This window comes from Rutidosis leptorrhynchoides, chromosome 7 (assembly GCF_046630445.1).
Source record: "Rutidosis leptorrhynchoides isolate AG116_Rl617_1_P2 chromosome 7, CSIRO_AGI_Rlap_v1, whole genome shotgun sequence".
NCBI lineage: Eukaryota > Viridiplantae > Streptophyta > Magnoliopsida > Asterales > Asteraceae > Rutidosis > Rutidosis leptorrhynchoides.
The window spans coordinates 309,298,547-309,305,148 of NC_092339.1; positions in this window are offsets into that span (position 1 = coordinate 309,298,547).

A 6,602-nucleotide genomic window follows, 5' to 3' on the forward strand; every position below is an offset into this window, starting at 1 on the left:
AAAGTAGTTCATGTTACTTACAAATTGAGAGAAAATGTGAGAGAAAAATGTAAGTAAGTTGTGTGTGTGAAGAATGAAGTAAACTAATCAAATAAGTAACACAAAAAGAAAAATGGGACTCCCCTTGACCCATGTAAAGGCCGACGGCCAAAGGGGGTGCCAAAAAGGGAAAAGTCCACTTGATTCTTTCATGCATGGGTGAAGGTGAGAGCTCAAAATGGTAATAAAGTTAAGTGGTATAGGAATGAGGTGTAAGTGTACATGTAACTAGATTCCTCATTCACCAATTAATCTAAGTTAAGCCTTAATGTAATACTTGCATAAAAGTGGGCTAACTAGTCCATTAAGAGAGTAGGGTGGGCTTCCAAGTCCATGTACATTAATAAAGGCCCAAGTCCAAGTAAGTAACAAATTAAATAAACAAAGCCCAAGTAATTAACTAGTAACATTAGTTAATTAAAAATGATCAATATTAATTAATCATGAATGTAAATAATATTTGAAAATATTATTCGTGTAAAGTACGTGTGTCACAAAGACAAATCGGGCCATGAAAAGTTAAATACGGTAACAAGTAACACGTATAAGAACACGTTTATTAAAACACAAACATTAATAATAAATTATTAATAATTAAACGTTGGAAAGTCCAGGGTCGTTACATTACCCATCTGTTAAAGAAAATTTCGTCCCAAAATTTTAAGCTGAAGGAGATGGAGGAGTCGGGAAAAGGTGAGGATACTTCTGCATCATTTGATCCTCTCGTTCCCAGGTAAACTCAGGTCCTCGTTTGGCATTCCATCGTACTCGGATGATCGGAATCTTGTTGTGTTTCAAAGTTTTGACCTTACGGTCCATAATTTCGACAGGTTCTTCCACGAAGTGGAGCTTGTCATCAATTGTAAGTTCCTCCAATGGTATGACATGTTTCGGTTCAGTAAGACACTTCTTCAAATTCGATACATGAAAAGTAGGATGAACTGAGCTCAATTGAGTTGGAAGATCCAGACGGTAAGCAACAGGCCCAACACGCTCCAAGATTTCAAAAGGACCAATGTATCACGGGTTGAGCTTCCCACGTTTTCCAAAACGGATCACACCTTTCCAAGGTGCGACCTTCAACATTACACGGTCACCCACGTTGAATTCAAAGTCTTTACGCTTAAGGTCGGCATAACTCTTTTGGCGATCACGGGCCGTCTTGAGTCTCGCTTGAATTTGAACAATCTTCTCAGTTGTTTCATGGACTATCTCAGGTCCGGTGATTTGCGTTTCGCCTACTTCGGCCCAACAAATAGGAGATCGGCATTTACGGCCATACAATGCTTCAAAAGATGTGGCATTAATACTCGAATGATAACTGTTGTTGTAAGAGAATTCGGCTAGCGGAAAATGCCTTTCCCAAGCCTTTTCAAAATCAATAACACATGCACGTAACATGTCTTCTAAAGTCTGAATCATGCGTTTGCTTTGTTCGTCGGTCTGTGGGTGATACGCAGTGCTCATTTCGAGACGAGTTCCCAAGGCTTCTTGCAAAGAATGCCAAAATCTGGAAGCAAAACGGGGATCGCGATCTGAGATGATCGATAAGGGTACACCATGATGAGATACAACCTCATTTATGTATAGTTGAGTGAGTCTCTCCATCATATCAGTTTCCTTCATGGCTAAAAAGTGTGCAGATTTAGTAAGACGGTCAATGATAACCCAGATGGTATCGTATCCGCCCACCGTATTTGGTAACTTCGTAATGAAATCCATTGTTATCCTTTCCCACTTCCATTGCGGGATTTCCGGTTGTTGAAGTAACCCAGAAGGCCTCTGATGTTCGGCCTTAACTTTCGAGCAAGTCAAACACTTCCCAACATAAGTTGCAACGTCCTTCTTAAGATTAGGCCACCAATACCGTTCCTTGAGATCGTGGTACATTTTACCGGCTCCTGGATGAATTGAATATCTTGACTTGTAGGCTTCATCTAGTATAAGGTTCCGTAGATCTCCATAACGGGGTACCCAAATTCTTCCGGCATAGCATCGGAGTCCAGTCTCCTTAACTTCGAATCGAGAGATGAGAATGTTCAAGTATTCATGAGATATATTCTCCTCCTTGAGAGCCTCATCTTGGGCTGCTCAGATCTGGCTATTGAGGTTTGAATGAATGGTGATGTTCAGTGCCCGAACACGAAGAGGTGCCATCCTCTCCTTTCGGCTCAAAGCGTCAGCTACAACATTGGCCTTGCCAGGGTGATAACGAAGTTCACAATCATAGTCGTTCAGTGTCTCTATCCATCGACGCTGTCTCATATTTAGTTGCTTCTGATCAAAGATGTTTTGGAGACTTTTATGATCGGTGAAAATAGTGCTCTTAGTTCCATAAATATAGTGTCTCCACAGCTTTAATGCAAAGACAACGGCTCCAAGCTCGAGATCGTGCGTTGTGTAATTTCGCTCGTGAATCTTCAGTTGACGAGAGGCGTAAGCGATAACCTTTGTTCGTTGCATCAGTACACAACCAAAACCACTTTTCGAAGCATCGCAATAAACGACGAAATCGTCACTGCCTTCAGGAATTGATAAGATAGGTGCGGTGGTTAACTTCTTTTTCAAGGTTTGAAATGCTGATTCCTGTTCGGGTTCCCAAATGAACTTCTTCCCTTTGTGAGTCAGCGCAGTCAAAGGACGCGCACTCAGAGAGAAACCTTCAATAAATCTTTGGTAGTAACCGGCAAGACCTAAAAATTGGCGGATGTGAGTTGGAATAGTGAGGGTCTCCCACTTGCTGATAGCTTCAATCTTTGCGGGATCAACTTTGATACCTTGATCACTCACAACATGACCTAGAAATTGGACTTCCTTCAACCAAAATTCACACATGGAGAATTTGGCGTAAAGTTGCTCTTGTCTCAAGAGTTCAAGCACTAGTCGAAGATGCTGCTCATGCTCTTCTTCGCTTTTGGAGTAGATGAGAATATCATCTATGAAGACGATAACGAACTGATCTAGGTATGGCTTGCAGACATAATTCATGAGATCCATAAACACGGCAGGTGCGTTAGTTAAACCGAATGGCATCACGAGAAACTCATAATGACCATAACGGGTTCTGAATGCAGTCTTCATCACGTCGCTCTCTTTCACCCTCAACTGGTGATAACCGGATCACAAATCGATCTTAGAGTAAACGCTTGATCCTTGTAGTTGATCAAAAAGATCGTCAATTCGGGGAAGAGGATACCGATTCTTAATCGTCAATTTGTTGAGTTCACGGTAGTCGATACACATGTGGAAGGATCCGTCCTTCTTCTTCACAAATAAAACAGGTGTGCCCCAAGGCGAGAAACTTGGTTGGATAAATTCACGGTCTAGCAGTTCTTGTAGTTGGCTCTACAACTCTTGCATTTTAGAAGGTGCGAGTTGATAAGGTGCACGAGCTACAGGTGCAGCTCCTGGCACTAAATCGATCAGAAACTCTACTGCTCTCGGTGGCGGTAATCCAGGCAATTCTTCTGGAAAGACATCGGAAAATTCTTTCACAATTCTTACATCATCCACGCTCTTCACTTCAGTTTCTAAGGTTTTCACATGTGCCAAAACAGCAAGACGTTTCTTCATGATCTTTTGCGCTTTCATGCAACTAATGAGATTCAGTTTCGAGCTACATCTCTCTCCATAAATAATCAGTGGCTCACCGTCTCCGTGTGGTATACGAAGAGCTTTATCTCCACAGATAATGTCAGCCCTTATCTTGGTCAACCAGTCCATACCGACAATAACATAAAACTTCCCAACTTAATGGGTATCAAGTAAATCTCGAAATCTACACCAGCTATATTGATAATAGCTCCTCGGCTAACTTGGTCAACTTTCTCAAGTGTTCCATTGGCTACCTCTACAAGCATACTCTCCTTTAAAGGAACTAACGACCAATTTATCTTAGAGCAAAAGTGTCTACATACATAACTTCTATCGACACCAGTATCAAATAGGACAGAAGCTAATAGATTGTTGATAGTGAATATACCTGTGATCAAGTCGGGGTTCTCACGGGTATCCCTTGCATTTACATTGAATGCTCTTTCACACGGTGGTCCGCAGTCCTTTCGCTTGTTGGGACACTCATTTCTGAAGTGGCCCGTCTGTCTGCATTCATAGCACTTTCTCGGTCCCGTAGGGTTCGGCTTCCCAGTCATGGTGGTGATCTTGCAGTCCTTGCCAATATGCCCGGTCCTTTTGCACTTTTCACAGACAACATTACAGTACCCGGTATGGTGCTTGTAGCACCTCTTGCACTGTGGTAGACTACCCTTGTAGTTGGGGTTCGAGTTGGTGTTCGGATTGGGGTTCCTCCCATCGTTGTGCCTCTTAGCGGGGGTTTGATCATAGGCTCTCCCCTTGTTTTTGTCCCACTTACGCTTCTCACTGCTAACCCCCGATTCGGATTTTGCCTTTTCCGGTTCATCGATGATAATTTAGTTCATTAAGGTATGCGCCATGCGCATTGCTTCCGGGACATCAGCTGGCTTAGAAGAGGTGACATTTCCCTTAATGGTCTTAGGAAGTCCCCACAAGTACCTTTCCATCCGCTTAAACTCCGGGATAACCATCGTTGGACACAATAGAGCTAATTCCAGATAACTACGGTTGTAACCATCAAGATCGTTTCCAACAACCTTCAATTGCCAAAACTCGACCTCCATTTTCTGAATCTCTGTTCGGGGACAGTACTCTTCAATCATGGCCCCTTTGAATTCCTCCCATGGGGTAGCATACGCCTCATCAATACCCTTTGCTTGAGCCAGTGTGTTCCACCAGGTTAGTGCGCCGTCTGATAAAGTACACGAGGCATACTTGGTTTTGTTCGTCTCTGGGCAGTTGCTAACTCGGAACACAGATTCTAATTTCTCAAACCACCTAGTGAGACCAACTGGCACCTCAGTACCACTAAAGTTGTGGGGCTTGCAGCTTTGGAATTCCTTATAAATACACCCATTACGAATGGGCTGGTTAACTGGTGGGGCTTGGGGGTTCATTTTCGCTAAAGCTGCGGCTACTCGTTCAGTGATCATTTCTTCGTTCAGTGATCATTGATCTTCTCAAAAATACGACTCTAGGTCATACTTCCCTTACTTATAAGGAGTAGTAAGATTTAGGCCCCGCTAAATATAAATTTAAAACAGTACCCTCTCCCACGAGTGGCTGATCCTGGCGAGCCGCGGCCTAACGACACCGCGCAAATAAAAACCGTCCGTTTCGGCCATATCAGCAAGCAAACCTTAAGCACCTGAGAAAAAACATACTTAAAAACGTCAACACAAAGGTTGGTGAGCTATAGTTTAAGTATAACAGTAATGTATGGTAGGCCACGAGATTTCAGTGCTTCAACAGCGTTTCAAAACAGTATGAAAAGTATATGTATAACCGTGGGCACTTGGTAACTAACTTAACGTAAATAACACCCCCTAAAAGTACACTTGGCGAGTGCATAAGTTTACGAAGTATTAAACACCCATTAAATGCTAGCGCTACTAGCCCGAGTGGGGATATCAAACCTTATAGATCCATATCTAAGATTCGCGTTCACCGGTTCAAAGACCAATGACTAAACGTTACCAAACTAAGGGGAAAGTTTATGCCGTTGTATAACCCACACATATATATAGTTTATGTACTCATGCCTAGTATGTAAAATGTAAAATGCACATGTATTCTCAGTTCCCAAAATAGTTAAAGTAAAAAGGGATACTATAACTCACACTGGAAAGTAGTAAAAGTCGAAACTCGGGAATAGTAAGCAAGTGGTTGGTCCGAAAGGTCCTCAACCTAAGTAAAAAGTTACTAAGTCAGTAAATCATTCCCAAAGGTTTAAAAGTATGTAAATTAGGTCTTAAGTACCATCATCATTCATCATTAAACAAAAAGTGTAAAGTAAGTTTCAATTCAAGACAAGGGTTTGAAACAAGGGCTGACTTCGTTCAGTCGCCACGACCTCTATACAAACTGAAATGAGGTGAGACCAGTGGCCATGGCTCCATATATGAGTCTCCTAGAGGCTGACCAATTTCCAGAGCCAAACTCATCTACGTTTGACCGTGGTGACGGTTTAAGTGCGAGTAAGTCAGAAATTTCAGCACAACGTTAATAGGGTGTAGTGACCTTCGGGAGGCCATAGATCCTAAACCGTAACTCGGATTAAGACGAGGTCTAAACAGAAAATCATCTACTCGAACCGAAATAACTGAAAATCAACTTTTCAGTAGCCCAGGTAGTCTGATCAGTTCCAGAAACAGTAAGTAAAGGTGTTCCGGTGGGTTCTTGGTGCTTGATGCTCATCACGGTTCTCATCCTTGATGCGTATGGCTTCAAGTGTACAACTCGTTGATGGGTTTGCATCATCTTAACCAAGGTTTGACCATAATAACACTAGTGTAAGTCTAAGATATGTAGCACAACTCACTTAAGAGTTGTATGTAGTTTGATGAACCAAAGTTACATCAAGATCTTAGATCTGACACTTACATGAGTTCTAATAGTAATATTAAGCTACAAACTTGAAAGTAAACTAAATAATCAAGATCTTAAGTTGTAGAACTTAGATCTTAGTT